The sequence below is a fragment of the Taudactylus pleione genome, unplaced genomic scaffold (genome assembly GCF_031769625.1).
Source record: "Taudactylus pleione unplaced genomic scaffold, aTauple2 ptg001137l, whole genome shotgun sequence".
In the NCBI taxonomy this organism is placed as follows: Eukaryota; Metazoa; Chordata; class Amphibia; order Anura; family Myobatrachidae; genus Taudactylus; species Taudactylus pleione.
The window spans coordinates 2,305,532-2,325,118 of NW_028285538.1; the positions used below are offsets into that span (position 1 = coordinate 2,305,532).

The 19,587-nt window shown below is 41.9% G+C and overlaps 1 long non-coding RNA gene across 2 annotated transcripts; it reads right to left on the reverse strand.

The window, feature by feature from the left end:
- Window positions 1-1,225: 1,225 nt before the first annotated feature.
- Window positions 1,226-14,682, reverse strand: LOC148453519 (uncharacterized). Of its 2 annotated transcripts, XR_015874930.1 has the most exons (4): window positions 14,433-14,682; window positions 4,064-4,148; window positions 3,515-3,622; window positions 1,226-1,399 (listed from the first exon to the last, which is right to left on the reverse strand). It is a non-coding gene; the product is annotated as an uncharacterized LOC148453519 (long non-coding RNA). The 2 variants fall into 2 exon arrangements; XR_015874929.1 differs by lacking the exon at window positions 3,515-3,622.
- Window positions 14,683-19,587: the final 4,905 nt, after the last annotated feature.

Below are 19,587 nucleotides of genomic sequence, written 5' to 3' on the forward strand. Positions count from 1 at the left end.
GGCCATCCTGCCTGAACTGGATGTTTTTATTTTAGATATGAGCACCATTCCAGACTATTGGAGCAAATCCGGGAGCCTGGAGGAGCAGCAGAAGAACCTAGCACTGCACTGTACATATATGTACATATTGGGCTCTATAGCAGCACATCCCTAAGAGTGAATGTTTTCCAGATCTCCTAGTTGGTGCACAGGTTATTTATTACTGTCTGATACATGTTAAAAGATCCAAAGGTGGTGCAAATGATTTCATTTGTGATACTGAGAAGAACATGCAGCACTAGCAAAATTCTATTATATTACTATTTCTACTGTGGTCATGTGTGTGCTGGGGAGGGGGGTTTCCAGGCAGACGGAAACTCCCCCTGTGTTTGCCTATGAGTCCGGGCTTAGATTAGCATAGAGCAGCTTCCAGTGGAAGCCACTTCTCTGCCTTTCGGGCAGCCCTACATGACTTCTAGGGACTACAGCCGATGCAGTCCCTAAAAGCCAGTACTTTTTTACGCATGCGTGGCGCCACAGCCGCTTCTGCGCATGCACCGGTCCCGGTACCTGTGAAAATCCATTGCGCAGGCACCGGGACCCGGACGGCTGGACCAGTAGTGGTAGCCCCCCTCATGAATGAGGGTAGGAACCGCTGCTGGCCGCAACCATTTTGTGGGATACACGAGAATTAAGGCTATGAATTTACCAGGATCTAAGGATATTACTGATGCGATTTCTTCATTATGCTGCATACATCAAACAAAGAATAGGTAGTTTATTGCTTTATAAAATGTTTGTGCATATGCAAGGAATGGCTACTGTGTGGACTGTAGCAGATGAAAGTCTGCCTAGTGCTGCCTAGTTTGCAATTACCATGTTATACTGTACATGGTTATTAGCATAATCATCAACTGAGACAAGGGCGTAAATTTTTCTTTTATTTTTTATTTTACCCATAAGCTTTCACTAGCCTCTAGATTAAAAAAAGAGGACATGTCAAAGGTGAATGAATCCATTTAAAAATGAGATAAACAATAAAAAATAGGTTTCTTATTAAATATGCTCAATGCAATATACAAAACATATTATATATAATTTACATACACCCTGTATGAAGCCAATATCAATAAAAAATCAAAGGAAAAGTATAAAGTTTGGTATATAAAAAAAAAGTATAAAGTTTGACTAATATGTGTGAAATAAAATCTATATCATGTATATAAATCTTTTTGCAAAAGTCACTGATAAAGGTCACCTATTAAAATAAACTATTTTAGTGAAAGAAATGAATTGTAGAGATAAAGGTGTAAATTATATAATATATTCACTTTTTTCCAGGCAGGAAGTCTTCTGTGCATAAGAAACCCTTCACCGCAGTCATGACTATTTCTCCAATACGTTAAGTTATGACAAGCACCTGAAATATACACACAGTTCTGTGCATGTAATAAACGGTTGAATGTAAGGAACTTGTACGTCACTGGTTCTTTAAGCAGAGTCTCCAGCCTCCTAGTACATTCTTAGACCCATCACAGTTAATACAATCAGCTCTTTAATCCGTTTGCAGTTCATGCTTTCATAGATAACATTCTTTAAATACATGACGTGCTTTTTGTGGCTGCAAATTAGACATGAAATCAATGTGGTTTTCACATGAACTTTTGACTGTCATATTGTGGCGTGTTACGTAAATAGCTAATGCTGTGCACTTTCACTTGAGGGGTGGGTCATATTTTTACCAAGGTTACCTGCTCTTACGTTATCATTACAAATATTCAAGAAATTCGAGGTAAGCCGTTCCCATAAAGACAGAGTTGTTTCAAAAACTGAAGATGTTAATTTGCATAAGAAAATGTTCATGCAGCAATTATTTTAATACGTACTGTACACTTCTATTTTTCAATGTATGTTATATAACAAGTTATGTCTTGTTATAGTCCATAACTGGTAAATGAGAACTTGATAGTGTTTTAATTGTAACGACGTCATTCCTGTTTGTTTGTTTGTTTGTTTGTCTGTTTTTTGGAATGCATCCTTTTTTTTTTTTTGTTGCATACACTTTAAGCTATAATCATATCTGGGAGATCCTCCTTCAAAACTTTTTGCTCGGTAAAACAATGTTAGACACTATTCCCAGTGGCAGAACTGCAATGAGTCTGTAGATAATGAGGACTCTGCAATGCTGGGTAATCCACTTTTCCCTCCAGGCCCCATCACCTCCCTGGGACCCTGGGTCTCCCACTCTGTTCCCAAAAGAGCAGAGCGGAGGCCTCAGTCGGTGCAGGATTCAGGCAGCGCATGTCTTGAAAAGGCAATCCCCCGCAATACCCTTTTGATTTTGCTGTAAGGCCCTGCAATGCCCAATTCAGGCCTTATATATTTTGTTGTGTGGGTAATATTTTATTATACTTACTAGTATGCCAGTGGCGAACATTTTGGCAATTTGAACCCAGAACATACGTATGAAAAATGCTTTGCTAGATAATGGCTGGGTCATATGTTAATAGGACGGAATTGGGTAATAAAAGATGTGTGTGAAACATAACCGGCTAAGCCACACCCTTTTATAGTTTTTGGGGATGTTTTTATTATAACATTTTGCCAATTTGTAAGAGCAATGATATATTTGTCCATGGACTCTGAAGCCAAATGGACCATTTCCAGGAGGTATTGCAAGCTGAGCCCCTATAGATGCAAATGATAATGCACTGTTACGCCTCACCATCTCCCAGCCTCCCGCCAATCAGCGGCTGCCGGCAGCTCTCGTGGAAAGCAGAGAAAAGAGGCGCTGCTTTCGAGGCGCAAACCAGTTGCTGATTGGCTGGGAGTTGCGAGCCTGGAATCGACGTGTTGGAGAAAGTAGGTGAGGGAAGAGCACCCCCTACGTCAGCAGCCTCACGTGTTGTATCGCCCATGCACCCTCTCTCATTATGTAATAGCTACGTCATGCGGCCAATCAGGAGCTGAACTGGCCAGAATGTAAACAGTGTCCGCACATGGATAGGGCGCCGGGTCCATGTGAGAGCACAGACCACCAGTAGTGCGTGAGAACAGCAGCCGGCGGCGGTCACTGTGCCGGCTCTGCGTTCTGGTAATTTTCTTGACATTTTCAGGTTAGCTATACCAAAGCATTTATTGTGGTTTTTTTTTTTGCTTTTACATTTTTTTATCATCAAATTTTATACAGTTTTATTCCAAACTCTGTAATTTATTGCTGATTGACGTCATCTCCAAGTGCCACTGATTGGTCGGGATGCAGCGTGCTCCAGGTCATCATAACCCGGATCGTACCGTTTACACTACAGGGTTTCACGGGTTATTCCCCGGAAATCCAACCCTGTCCCCTTTTACACCAAGGAGCTACCCCGGTTAACCCTGCAGTAATCCGGGTTTTAGCTCTGGTATAAAAGGGGTATCGGTGACCAGCCCAATATCTCACCACATTGTGATTTACACTAAAATAATGCGTAAATGTTTCTTCTAGTAAGATAAATATGCATGTGTGTAAATATGTAGAACTTCTAATTTGTACCTGATGCATATTTGGATGATGTAGTTGTTCTGCATGGCATACCCAGTGGTTCCCAAATTCTCTTGAATCATTATGCCCTAGAAAATCAGGAGTTTTTTCACGGCACCCCTAGACCAAAAGTTTAGAAAAAAAAATGAAGTAATTTGTTCGTGCCTGTCATCCTTAGGTGCATTGTGTGTGCTTCTGTTCATACACATATTTTATGATTGGCAGCCACTGGTTTTGCAATGACCATAAATATTTTGTTTTGGTCCTGTACCTCTAACACATGGCACCCAGTTTGGGAACCACTGCTATAACCCATTTTCCATACAAATATGGGCAAAACGGTTTAGTCATGCTTATGTAGTTACATCTTTGAAATAAACTATTTTTAGTTGGTAAAGTACTGCATGATATTTTACAATAGAAGAAAACTGTCCAATAAAAAGGTACAATCACACTATTTATGTGGTTTTGTAATTTGTGTACCTTTTATGACAATATATACAGAACTGTGTCTGTCTACTGTAACACTAATAATTCAATAAATGTGATTCATGAAAATACCTTGTCTGTTTGGCTTTGTATGTTTTCGGTGGCCACCTTCTGGTAAGTGCTGGCATTCAGAATAATCCTTTTGTACTTCCCTCGGCTGCACATGAGAAGAGGAAACGGTGGTGTGAGTAGTAAGTACAAGGGGGAAAAAACAAAGAATGAATTAATTATTGATGTAAACAACGTCATCCTGTCTCCTTATATGACTTTATAGATAGCGTATGAAATTTTATTTTGCATTTTTTTTACATTAGATGCAGTAGATATCTTCATAAAATAAATGATAATCAGAGGTTTCAGGCTAAAATAAAAAAATAACACTGTCTTACAAAATCTAAAAATTAGGGATTTAATCATGGGCAGAGGCAGGCCAATCACTACACATCCAGAACTGTTGTTTACTAGTAATAGATGCAGACAGATATGTACAGCAATATATCCTTACTAATAGGCATCAGAGCATCGATGTATAACATATCTGTACAGAGTAACTTACATCCAGTTATCATCGCACTAAAGGAATGCTATACATTTTTTTTTTTAAAGTTGTGCCAACTGAATATATACTGACCCAGCTGTCTGTGCACATGTACAAGGCAACGTACTTTAAAGAGTATCATCCAGATAAAGTGTAACTGCATAGAAATTATTTAATAGTACGCATTTTCTAATTACATTACACAGTTCAATTATACAATTGTAAACATTATGTTGAAAATAAATTTCATTCTAGTATTTTGTGCAATTTTCAGTCTCAGACTGCATAATTAAGTCACATTCAGTTTGATGGTATCTCTTTATTTCATAAGACATTTAATAAGAAGTTACAGAACTGGAATTAATAAAGTTTTTCTAGTCACAATGTTGATTTTTTTTCAAATATTCTAAACTGAATCTTGCTAAGTGGGCATATTATAAAAGTCATTTACTGTATTTTTCTGTGCTAAATAATATGTAGAACTAGTTGCCATATACGAGTACAAGGGCTCATTCACAAATGTTTTTTATTGCGTTGCATTCACTGTAGACAACCATATATAAACTTGAGCTAGTATAGAGCATGGATCCACATTATAAACTTTCTATGTCCACATCTTAAAGCATGCTGGAAGTACAACACAGTAAAGGTAACTCTCACAAAACGATGCACACAGAGTTTTTGTATTTACACAAAGACTAGTGCTTACCGTATTATTGAGCAGGCCCACATCCATGGAAAATTCACCTGTGTCTACCTTATGGGAGTTTGTGGGTCTAATTTAGGGGTGGGCAATAAGCTGTCCCCCTGCTGTTGTAGAACTACACATCCCAGCATGCCCTGCCATAATTTTGCTATCTGGCCATGCTAAAACTGTTGCAAGTCATGATGGGATTTGTAGTTCAACAACAGCTGGAGTGAACCTTATTGCCCACCCCTCTGGTAATTAGCACGGTGGAATAGGCGTAGGCATAGGCGTTGCAACAGGGGTAGGCAAGTGGGTGGCTCCTCCCCCCCCCAACCCATACACTTTGTGAGGCACCAGCCATGGACGCTCGGGCTGTGCATTATAGCAATAGGCTGCACAGCCCCTGCACTGCACGGAGGATGTGTAATGTGCTGTCTTTAAGTTAAAAGATCCTCTGTGCAGTGCTGTGGCTGTGCAGCCTATTGCATTAATGTGCACAGCCACTGCCTCCTGCTCACTCCACCCTGATGATCCCACCCTCCCCCTTTTCCATGGTGCCAGCCTCCTCCTCCTTGGTGCCACCAACCAGCAACAGGTAAGTTGGAGGGAGAGGGGCAGAGAGGGTGGGAGTAAGGGGGTGTGTGTGTGCTAAAATTAAATAATCTCCTGACACCACTCGCCCCCCTTAAACATAAAATCAATCATTGTGACGCCCATTAGCATAATGGTTCTCATTTCAGTAATCCTACCCCACAAATCAAAATCTAACTTTTGCATGTGTTACATTACAGTATTTATTATTTTATTTATTAACAGTTATTTATACAGTGTGAACATAGTCTGCAATGCTCTACAAAGAATATTTCAGCCATTGACATCGGTCCTAGGGGTATATTTACTAAAGTGTGGATTTTTAGAAGTGGAGTTGTTGCCCATAGTAACCAATCAGATTCTAGTTATCTTCATCTAGAAGATACTAGATAAATAATAAGTAGAATCCGATTGGTTGCTATAGGCAACAACTCCACTTCTAAAAACCTGCACTTTAGTAAATATACCCGCTGGAGCCTGCCCCAGTGGAGTTTACAATTTATATTTCTCTCTATAACCTCTCACAGTCCTGTCATTTCCATCTTAAAAATATTTCCAGGATCAGACCCTTTCTCACCCAGGATGCTACTAGGACCTTAATACACTCACTGGTTATCTCCAGATTGGATTACTGTAACCTTCTCCTATCTGGCCTCCCGAACTCCCAACTCTCTCTGCTCCAGTCTGTCCTCAATGCTGCCGCTCGACTCATCTTTCTCTCCAAACGCTCTTCATCTGCCTCCCCTCTCCTACAAGCCCTCCACTGGCTCCCCTTCCTCTTCAGAACCCAATTCAAGGTTCTCACACTCTCTTACAAAGCCCTCACACACTCCTCTCCCATTTACATATCTGTCCTAATCACCGTTCACTCTCCTGTCCGCCCTCTTCGTTCAACAAATGCACGCCGCCTCTCATGCCAACTGATTACTTCCTCCCACTCCCGCCTTCAAGACTTTGCCCGTGCTGCTCCACACCTTTGGAACTCTCTCCCTCTCCCCATCAGACTCTCCACCTCTCTACAATCCTTCAAACGGGCTCTCAAGACCCACTACTTCATCAATGCTTTCCAGCTCTCATCCTAACTTGCTACTACATTCTCCCTCCTCCCTATCTTCCCCATCTGTAACATGCCAGTCTGTCTGCCCCTCCCCTTGAGAATGTAAGCTCTTGCAAGCAGGGCCCTCTACCCTCTTGTGCTTCTCCTTACTTTATGTTCATCTACTTCTTACTCACCACTAGGACACCTAACACTTGGTGCCTATGCTCTGTTGCTTAATTGGGTGTTATGGCCACCATGTATCAATGTATATTATCCATGTCCTTGTCCTTCATTGTATTGTACTTTACTGTAAGTCACTTTTTGGTTATGTACCTTGTAAGGCGCTGCGGAACACTTGTGGCGCCATATAAACGATAATATTTCCCATCACGTGGGCACACATACACACTTTGATTATTTCATTATTTATTTATTTTGTCAGAAGACAAATAACCTACCAGTATGTTTCTAAACTGTGAGAGGAAATCAGAGCCCAGAGGAAGCCCATGCAAACATAAAAATTCCATACAGCTCATGACCTCAGGTACAGTATGCGGCAGTAGCCTAATGCTAACCACTACGCCTTCCATTTTCCTATTTCCCACATTGCAAGGAACACCCCTGATCTATCCTCCACATATTAGAATTTTTTTTTTTGCCACAATCATGGTCTGCAAATCCGTACACTTTACTGTTAAAAAGTGTACATTAATGCAAACCTAGGCCTGCCATGTAATAAATGTTATTTGCTCTTTTATACATTTCCTTTATTGAGAAAGGTGCATGTGAAGGAGAATTTGCCATAAGGATCACTGATCCCTATGACTTCTCTATTTGCTGACAATAGCACCACAGACTTACAAACGTGTGTGTGTGTATATATATATATATATATATATATATATATATATATATAGAGTCCTTATTATATCTTGCTTAATGCAGAACGTGTAAACTTGTACCAACAGCTATTTTGCTCCTACAATTTAATGTTTTTATAATAAAAAATACAATGAAATCTTATAGTTTTATTTCCCAGTTGTCCCGGGAATCACACGGTTGTTACTTTTTTGTCAGGGCAGCGCTCAAAGAGATTTGTGTCTAATAAGGAAAGAATATATAGTTGTGGCTGCAATGGCTGAATGAATGGGATCCCTTTGGCCTGGTTCCTCCATGTCTTATGACCGAAATCACATGTGCGTTATATAACAGAACCTGCCCGTGTGGATTATCTCGATTACCGGAATACTGAAACATTATCAGCAAGTTTCAAGAGAGAAATATATTGTAGCTTTCAGTTCACTTGTGGTGTTCCTCTTTTTATTACATCACTGCTTGATCGCATTGTTCCACTTTTGCGTTGCATTAGAAGCCATTTGGCAGAGTATCTTTCTTTATAATATATTGGGTAATTTATCTTTCTTTTACTTGAGCACTTTATATTAAACATTTATTTTTATCTAAAAAATTTGTAATATTTGTACAATAAAAGTGCAGAATGAATGACAATACAAAGCAGTATGTGGATCTCATTTAGCCCATTCTGTTTTGTTGGAAGTTGTACGTACCCAACCCTAACTGTATTATCTTCCGCCTACCTATATGTTTGATTGACCCTTGATAGAATGACACCACTGCATTCGTGCTAATAATCAGGCTGATTGTCTCTACTGGATGTAGTTCTATTAACGGCGGCCAGAAGACCGACCCAGGACTAAAGATAGGCATTGAAATTCCTATCCTTATCCCGACAGCCGGCATCTTGAACGAAAGTGGGGCTTGTTAAGACTTAGCCGCGGCGGGGGCCGGTTAGATTTAGGAACCCTCGGAGTCGGGATTTGAACCAGGGGATGCAGTTTGATTACCAGTGGCCGGGATCCCGACAATAGAAGTCCGACCCGGGACTAAAGATAGGCGTCGAAATCCTGACGCCTATCTTTAGCCCCACGTTGAAATCCCAGCATCCCGAGCGAAGGTAATCAGGGACAGGTTAGCGTTAGGCACCTCCCCAGGGGGACGTAGGGTTAGGCACCTCCCCTGGGAGTGTTAGGCTGCGAGGAGAGGGGTTAGGGTTAGGCACCTCCTGGAGGAGGTTTGGCACCCCCCCGGGAGGGTTAGGTTTAGAGTGCAGGGAGGTGGGTTAGGTTTAGGCACCCCCTGGGGAACTTAGGGTTAGGCACCACCAAGGGAGGGTTAGGGGGGACAGGGGAGGGTAAAAATACTTACCAGCGCCAGTCGGGATTGTAGCTGACGTGCTTTTGGCATTGGTATGAGAACTGCCGGCTATTCAGCCACCGGTATTTCATACCCAACCCGTCTCTACACTCTCTGCAAAATGTCATGGCTTATGTTTTGTTTTCTCTCTGGCAGCCACGATCCTATTTATGTCAGTACATTTTATTAGGGGATGCAGTTTGATTACCGGTGGCTGGGATGCCAGCCTCCCGACAATAAAAGCCTGACCCGGGACTAAAGATAGACATCGTCGCCACTCCGCAGCCCTTGCTTCTGGATAGTAGGGTGACTGGGATGGCACCATGCAACCAGGATCACAGCCGTGGCGCTGACACATAACCCTTTAGACACACCTGGCAGGCACTTTGCAGTCACTGCCACTGATTAGAACATCCTCAGGACCCCCCAATCAGCACTGCACTTAATGGTACTGCTGGCCCTGCCCCCTCCATGCGACGTAATGACATCAGGTGCTAAGGGGCAGGCCGGCACAGGGTGCTATTCAGCCCTGTTACGGCCCTGATATACTCTAGATGATAAATATGCCAAGTTGTGTAGTGAAGTGAAAGTGGGGAGGGGGTATGCTGTCTTCCAGTTAGCTGCAATGGAGCAATTGGCTGCATTGAGGATGTGTCTAATTTGTGGGACTATCCACATTGGACATTGGTGATAGGCCTTTGGTAGAAGGGAAAATGAGAGCCAAGGTGGTAGCGAAACGTCCACAAGGGAGCACTTTAATTGATGAACTGTGTCCCTGATACAAAATAATAGTCTTTGCTCCAGTATTTTATTACGTGGCCAAAACAAGTTACTTGGACATGTCTCTGTAACATGACTTGGAAAATGCATGTCAGCGTAATGAAGATGAACAAAGGGTGTGTGTGATTTTATGCTTATTGGCTTTTCAACTCTGCAAGTGCCATCATCACATGACCTATTAGTGAAACTTCTATGTGAATACATATACTTTGACATACAATACTCGTGTCCATATAGTTTTACTGAAACACACACACATCAAAATATAAAACTATACACTGCTCAAATACACCAGAGCTGCTAGATTTTCAAAAGGTGTTATCAAACCCAAAATATGATACATAAAAATCAAAGGAAAAATTGGGTATCCGTATTGGGTATATAACTAAAAAATGTTCAGACTGATATATCAATCTTCCAAATGATGTAATTTTCTTTTCCTTATTCTTTGATTCTAAGGGAAAGAAATGTAGTGTAGACTCCTAGATAAATGAAAATCAATTTCCTTGATTCTGCTTCCCCACCGGATATCTTTCCAGACTGCACTCATTCAGCAAGTAACGGGCTCCTTTTCAAAGTTTCACCCAGCCAATCAGAAGTTGCTAGATATTGCTGCTGGTGTCATGATCAGACGGACCTGTAACCAAGTGTCCAGCACTTGTTTATTTAACCCATTTCTTTCCAACTACTGTCCTCAGTGATCCCTAATAGTGCATTGTTTCCAGGTTTCCTCACAGAATCGCTAGTGAAAACAATTTATCTGAGTACATATACTTTGACATACATTACTTGTGTACATATAGTTTGACTGAAACATTTTATATATATATATATATATATATATATATATATAATGTTATCGGGGGCACATGCTGCAGGTATTGCTGTAGGGGCACAGGAGGGGGAGAGGAGATTCTTCTTGACCATTAGCCAGGTCCAATATACAAGTATATACACACATCAGTCATAACTTTAAAACCCACTGACAGGTGAAGTGAATAACATTGATTATCTCATTACAATTGCCCCAATTAAAGGGTGAAATATACATTGAAGTTCCAAAAGTTATGGGATAGCAGTATATAAAGGTAGGTGACGTCACTGTACTGTGACATTTTGGAAATGCCCAGACCTGCATCAGTTGTAAACTAACATCTTGTGAGTCAGTTTGAACACATAGTGGATGCCCAACGGATGGGACTATCCATTTCCAAAGTTGTGCGGACAGTCAGTATTCCTCGATTTACAGTGTCACGTGTGTACAGGGAATACCTCATGGATCTGGCCAGGATTGTCCATGGTAACAGACAAGTGACACTGGCCCAAATGACATCAACATTCAATGCAGGAAATACCAGACGCATATTCAGCAGGTCAGTGCAGCGTTCTAACTTCCATGGGATATGGGAGCAGAAGACCCACCAGAGTGCCCCTGTTAACACCTATGACACTGGACACAGTGCCTCACCTGGGCTTGATGTCCCTGATTGAACCCTGGAGGACTGTCAGCATGTGACTTGGTCCAATGAGTTACGGGTTCCAGTTGTTTCGGGCTGATGGTAGGCTTTAAGTGTACCGTAAACGCCATAAGGTCATGGACCCCAGTTGTCAACAAGACACCTTGCAGGCTCATTGTGTTTCCATAATGGCATGGGATGTGTTCACGTGGCATGGGTTGGGTTCGCTGGTCCGCCTGAGCATGTCATTGACCGGTAACGGCCATGTTGCATTCCTTGATGACCATCCAGCCCTTCATGGACTTCATTGACAAATACACTCTTAGGGATAAATTTACTAAAGTGAGAACTTTAGAAATGAGATGTTGCCCATAGCAACCAATCAGATTCTAGCTATTATCTTCTAGAAGGTGCAAGTTAAATGTTAAGTAGAATCTGATTGGTTACTATGGGCAACAGCTCCACTTTTAAAAACTCTCACTTTAGTAAGTTTACCGCTTAGGGACTGTTTATGAACTATGGAGACATTTTTTTTATTGGAATTTGCACAGGCTCAAGTTCAAAATGACTATATATATATATATATATATATATATATATACATATACATATACTGCACACACCGAATGCAAACAGTTATATATGTGTTTATGTAGAAATGCATAGATATATCAAGATCTATTTAGCAGGAAAATCCAACTACATATTAAGCACTGATCAAGTAGCTTATCTTGACTCATGAAGTTGCAGTATACATGTCAATACAGTAGATGGCGCACCAATGGGCATCTTTACGTGGCTTGTTCACGAGTTAGTAGCCTCAAGCATCTGTTTGTGTTAATCCCTGAAGGAAAACTGCAAATATTGTTTACAAAGACCTTTTGTGATCAATGTCTACAATATAAAATCACAATATTAGATGCCACTACTGTCTTTGTAAAATTAGTTCCACTGAGCAAAAACAGACATACACGTGAGCAAAGCTGCAGGCAAACACTAGTATACAATAAAAGTTAATTATATTATAGTACATTACATCTGGTATGCCTATACCATGTAGAATGAGAAAATCTACATTTTATTTGCTTTCCTTCGATAATGGGGCCCATACATCTGCTATGGATTGCCCCAATTTCCCATTCTGCCGATAGCGGGGTTGGGAAGCAGGGAAATACAACATGTTGGAAACCCTCGATTCACCGATCATGGCCAAAAAATGATTGGGAACAGCAAGTCATTGATTCTTAACATGCTGTTTCTCTTTGATTCACCAATCATCGATGTCTGCGGATCAGCAGAACAGGGAATCGGGCAGTAGATGTATGGCTGGCATTAAATTACTCTCTGTATAGACCACATTATGGCTGATGGCTATTAAACAACAATGTATATATTTAAATTATTTAACAAAATTCTGAATCCTGTAAAAATACACATGACAATGGGTTTGGTCATAGACATCTAGAATAGGTTAATATAATTTTATATTCCCATCCCAATCCCTCTCCAAACATATCCTTTCCACAATTTAGGCCCGTATTCAATTTGAGGCGAAAAGTCCGGACTTTTCGCCTGTTTTGCAGGGGGAAAAGTATAGCGCGCGTCCCTGCTTATCCCCGTATTAATTTTGTAAGGATGCAAAAACAGGACCCGGCGAAACTGGAACAGGCGAAAAGTCCTGTCAATTTTCGGGAAATCATCCTGGCACCCCCCCTAAAGATGTCCTGACATGAGGGATCACTCCCAAAATTAAAGTACATTTTTGGGGGCGTCCTGAGGATTTTTTTTTATACAGGTTACTTTTAGGGAACACCCCCCCCCCCCCAGGGCTGCAGGCTATGTATTTTAAGCCTGCACCTCTAAGCCCCAATTCTGCACTTTTTTTCGCCATGTATTAAATATAGAAAAGTTATCCCCATTTTTTAACAAAACTTTTTGCACCAGCGAAAACAGTCTTTGAAATTGAATATGGGGATAATTGTATACTTTGTCTGTTGGCAACAGTTAATACACTTTGTAATAGTTATTTAACAATAAAACCCTGGAGTAGGGAAGTTTAGCCAATTTTAAATTCTGGTTGAAAAGGGTTAAACCCGTGGAATAACAACAATTTAAGTGGTCTAGTGACATAAAGGGTGAACACATCCCTGCTCCCCACCTTGGTGGTTACCATGGGCAACAGGGAGTGAGTGTGCCCCCAGTACCTGTACATCTACAGCATGTCAGTGACACTGGCACTGAGGAAGGCCCGCCTCCAGGGCACAGCAGCAGGGAATGAGTGTGCCCTCTTGTCACAGCCTATGTAGAGTACGTCTTGGGGCACAGAGGCAGTGAGCGAGTGGTACCAGACAATGTACAGTATGTCGTCTGTGTAACTGGGGTAAAGGAGGGCCTGGCCTCAGGGCACTGTGGCGGACAGTGAGTGTGCCATCTGGCCCCAGACCATGTACAGTATGTATGTGACACTGGGGCAGTGGGTGAGGAAAGCAGCAGCAGGGAGAGTGCATGGTCTCTGGCACCAGCCCATGTACAGTATGTCTGGGGCACAGCAGCTGGCAGTGAGTGTATCGTCTGACAGTTGCCCCAGCCCATGTATAGTATGTATGTGTCACTTGGGCAGAGGGTGAGTGAAGCAGCAGCAGGGAGAGTGTGTGGTCTCTGGCACCAGCCCATGTACAGTATGTCTGTGATACTGTGTGGCACCAGCCCATGTACAGTATGTCTGTGACCCTGGGGCAGAGAGTGAGGGAAGCAGCAGCAGGGAGTGTGGTCTCTGGCACCAGCTTATCTACAGTATTTCTGGGGCACAGCAGCTGGCAGTGAGTGTACTCTCTGGCAGTTGCCCCAGCCCATGTACAGTATGTATGTGACACTAGGACAGAGGGTGAGGGAAGTAGCAGGTAGTGAGTATGCTCCCAGGCACCAGCTCATGTACACTATGTATGTGACACTAGGACAGAGGGTGAGGGAAGCCCGGCCACGGGGCACAGCAGCAGGGGAGTGTGCCCTCTGGCACCAGCCAATGTACAGTGTGTGGTCTGTGTGACTGGGGCAGAGAGTAAAGGGAGACTCAGCCTCGGAACACAAAGCAGCAGGGAGTGAGTGTAGCCTCTAGCCCCAGCCCACGTACGTACAGTATGTCTGAGGCACAGCAGCAGGCAGTGAGTGTACCCTCTGGCAGTGGCCCCAGCCCTTGCGTGACTGGGGAAGAGGGTGAGGGAGTCCCGGCCCCGGGGCACAGAATCACGGGTGACTTCTGATGTACGAGGCAGTGTAGAGACTTCCAGTGAGCGGGGGAAGAAGGAGGAGGGGGCGGCCTGCTGCTATTTTTGGCCCAGACGCCCGGTTGCGTCAATGGCGGCGCCCCCTGCGTCACACGCCATTCTTCCGAGCCCGGCTCACTTTTTCCCTTTCGTTGGAGGGAGCGGGCCCGCCCGCCGCCTGTGACGCGCCCCTCATGCTAATCAGCTGCATGGGCTCCACTCACAACAGTGTCAACAGCTGGGGAAAGTTCAGGTGGCCGAGCCTGTTCCCCTCCTGGGCTCCTTATTATAGCTGCTCTATAAATGGCCGCAGAAACAGGCTGATTTATTATAAATAGCACCAGAGCCATCAGATAACTGCATTCTTACATCCTTCCTCTTCCTCTGCACATACACATCACATGTACACATGATATGTATATGTGCACAAATGTGCATTGTATGTGCACATAGCTGTATCATTACACACCACACGTGCAATACATGTACATATAGCTGTGTGACTACATGCCACATGTGCAATACATGTACACATACCTGTGACTACATACCACATATGCAATACATGTACACATAGCTGTGACTACATACCACATATGCAATACATGTACACATAGCTGTGTGACTACATGCCACATGTGCAATACATATACACATAGCTGTGTGACTACATACCACATATGCGATACATGTTTTGCGATTACACACCACGCGTGCAATACATGTACACATAGCTGTGTGACTATATATCACACGTGCAATACACGTACACATAGCTTTGTGACTACATACCACATGTGCAATACATGTACACATACCTGTGACTACATGCCACATGTGCAATACATATACACATAGCTGTGTGACTACATACCACATATGCGATACATGTTTTGCGATTACACACCACGCGTGCAATACATGTACACATAGCTGTGTGACTACATATCACACGTGCAATACACGTACACATAGCTTTGTGACTACATACCACATGTGCAATACATGTACACATAGCTTTGTGACTACGTGCCACATATGCAATACATGTACACATAGCTGTGTGACTACACACCACAGGTGCAATACATGTACACATAGCTGTGTGACTACACACCACAGGTGCAATACATATACACATAGCTGTGTGACTACATACCACAGGTGCAATACATGTACACATAGCTGTGACTACATACCACATATGCAATACATGTTGTGAAATACATACCACACGTGCAATACATGTACACATAGCTGTGTGACTACACACCACAGGTGCAATACATGTACACATAGCTGTGTGACTACACACCACAGGTGCAATACATGTACACATAGCTGTGTGACTACATACCACATGTGCAATATACATGTAAACATAGCTGTGTGACTACATACCACATGTGCAATACATGTAAACATAGCTGTGTGACTACATACCACATATGCAATACATGTTTTGCGATTACACACCACACGTGCAATACATGTACACATAGCTGTGTGACTACACATCATATGTGCAATACATGTACACATAGATTTGTGACTACATACCACATGTGCAATACATGTACACATAGCTTTGTGACTACATACCACACGTGCAATACATGTACACATAGCTGTGTGACTACACATCATACGTGCAATACATGTACACAGAGCTTTGTGACTAAATACCACACGTGCAATACATGTACACATAGCTGTGTGACTACATACCACATATGCTATACATGTACACATAGCTGTGACTACATACCACACGTGCAATACATGTGCACATTGCTGTGTGACTACATACCACATGTGCAATACATGTACACATAGAAATGTGACTACATACCACAAGTGCAATACATGTACAGTACACATTGCTGTGTAACTACATACCACATGTGAAATAAATGTACACATATCTTTGAGACTACACACCACATGTGCAAAGCATGAACATAGCTGTGTGGCAAAATTTTTTACATGTGAATAGCATGTTTGCATACGTATGTGACTAAACACGTGCATTACACGTTTAGTTATATATGTGGCTAAACATGTGCATTTCATGTACACATAACTGTGTGACTACACATCACAAGTACACACATACCTGTGTGACTACACATCAAATGTATATTACCTGTACACACATACCTGTGTGACTACATATCACTTTTGCATACATACAGACTTGTGTGACTACATATTACATGTGCATTGCATGTTTATACATAAGCGACTACACACCAGATGCATTGCATGCATACTTATTAAATACATGTGTAACATGCATTTCTGCAGTGCATGACATATAGTAACAACTGTCATACACTTCTGCTTACCCACGGTCCAGTAGACTGTGTATTGCAATCACAGATGCACAGTACACATCCAGTTGTGTTATTCTTGTATCACACAACAAGCTACAATGTTTCACTTGGCACAGTGATGTGTTTTTCAGTGTAATTCTTCTTTCTAAGTAAACAATTACAGCTGAAGTCTTAATAAGAACAAAAAGAACATTTCCTCACACTATATTAGATATTCATCCTTCACTGACGTTCCTGCCATGGATAATAGGGACACCCTTAGGTCATGTCCACCCATAATCCGAATAATAGGAGCAAGGAATGGGTTACTTATACAATGTTGCTCTTATCAGTGACCGGGATTATTGTCATTATGATGGAAGCTTCTCGGCTGATCTTCTCACAAATGTTTTTCCCTTCTCAAAATAATCTCTATTTCCTTAGCTTGTCCTTTGATCCCAGATGTTAATAACCTCGACCCCTCCTCATTAGGCTGGTGGCAAATAGTACAGGGCCTGATAGCGCATTTCATACATCATAATTAGCAATAAAATAGAGGAATTTATTTTTCCTAAAGACATTACATGCTCGGGATAGATGTATGGTGGTGTCTGCAGGGGAAGTATTGATTTTAACTTAAGACGTATATATAGCTCTTTGTGGCTCAGACATAAATGGGAAAATAAATAGTCAGCCCATTACTCTAAATATACACCTGTTGGCTGAGAGAAGTGGAGGTCCCTGGGGAGAGGCGATAAGACCTGAGAGATCATCTTATAGGTATGAAAGTGAGACCAATTAACACCTTTGTAGGAAAAGTGTTACTCCTTATACTCCATTATAAAGTCTAGGGAAAGGTGCAAAATATAACCAAAGGTCACAAAATGACCAGGTACAGGTTGGGGTTAGGGGTGTTAAAACTGAATATATACACCCAGACACTTCTCAGCCTCTTACCGTGATATCATGCAGCTAAAAGACTCGAGGTGCAGAAATTAAAATTTTAAAAGTGGCCTCTGTTGTAATTTACTCAGTAGGCCTCTAAGCGTTTAGCAGATACGATAATTATATCAAGCCCATCTGCAGAGTCATTTGCAGAATCCTGCTGTATTTGGGGGACTAGCAATATTCCACTGTGGGCCAACACAGAAATAACTGTGCCACCACAGCAGGGTGTGTGAATGTAACTGATGGAGGTGACAAAATGTGTGGTTTCCTTTACTAAATTAGCTCTCTGGGTTAAAAGTACTTTGGAAACATTCATTTCTGTTCACTGACATTCCTTCGAATAAATAAATAAAATAATAGGATCATACCGAGCAGACTCGGCTATCCAGTTATTGTGGAACTACAATTCCCAGCATGCAGAATGCTGACAGAGTATGCTGGAACTTGTGGTGCGACTACAGCTGTAGAAGCAATATTTCAGAGATTATGAGAGTGATAGGCATTCAGAGCGCATCTAGCAAAGAGGTTCTGCAGCAGCTGGAATACTCTACACCAGGCTCGGTGGTATATTGTTGGCTTTAGGTAGGGGGTTAGTGAGGAGCAACTCCAGGCCTGCGCTTTAATCTATTTAATCTAAACCTGCAATGGACATTTAACTGTATGTTCAATCAATGCTGTGTATACTGTATATCCGAATGCAAGAACCGGGTTAAAGTACAACGTTGGGGAAAGCCACCTCACATTAACATGGAAATACAGGACTTGTTATGCACATGACAGGCTCTAGGATAGGCTGACTCCTTTCCCTATTGGAGAACTATCTTGTTTAGAAATTATTTGATTGACTGCTTTAATTACAGCTCCTCTGCTCTCCTATTCATCTTCTACACTTAGGGTCAGTGGCAAGGGATTCGGATTCAAACCTTCATCTTGACAATGCTCCAATGCCTTGAAATTGCCATTTGGCACCTATTCTGTGTATTGAATTTCCAACATGGGGGATGGTTCCTTACGCACAGGCACAATATGTACTTCATTGAAATGAATACATCCTCATGCAAGTAATCTGAAGTGATCCTTGGTATTACCTATGCAAATATTGTGAAAACATCTCCAACCTATAACACTATAAACCTTTTGTGTCTGCATGACACTGACTGCTGGCGTCAGAATTGATTAACACTTCATTAGCTGAGTTGGGTGGCATATTTAGTGAGTCCTCAATAGCATTGTTCCATAATACTACAAAAAAAGATAAGAAAAAAAGTAAAATAAAATAAAGGCAGCAGTCTTCTTTAATATTACCAGATCTGCATGTGTACTCAACCGGGTTATTTTTATTTTATTGTGCTATAAATACACCTATTGCTACTTACAGTCTTATTTATATCTAATCAAGTATTATATAAATGCAATATTATTTTAAAATATGCAATGTATGCATTATAGGATATAATATACTGCTAATCTGATTGTCAAATCGTCATTTTATTGACTGCTATTTGGCATGCTTTCTGCTAAATTAGAGGAGGTATGGTCTATTATCATTACACCATAAACAGGACCTGCCCATCCCAGCAGCAGCAATAAGACAATTGGGGCAGGAGCTGCTACTACAGTCACAGGACAGAGGGGGGATTCCTGTTAGTAACATTGCACAGTGCCCGGATGGGGCCAATGATGTGGGAACCTATTTGAAGCACAGAGACTAATTCTGGATTGCTTATAACACAGCAGCGAGCTTGCATTATCACCCACATGGC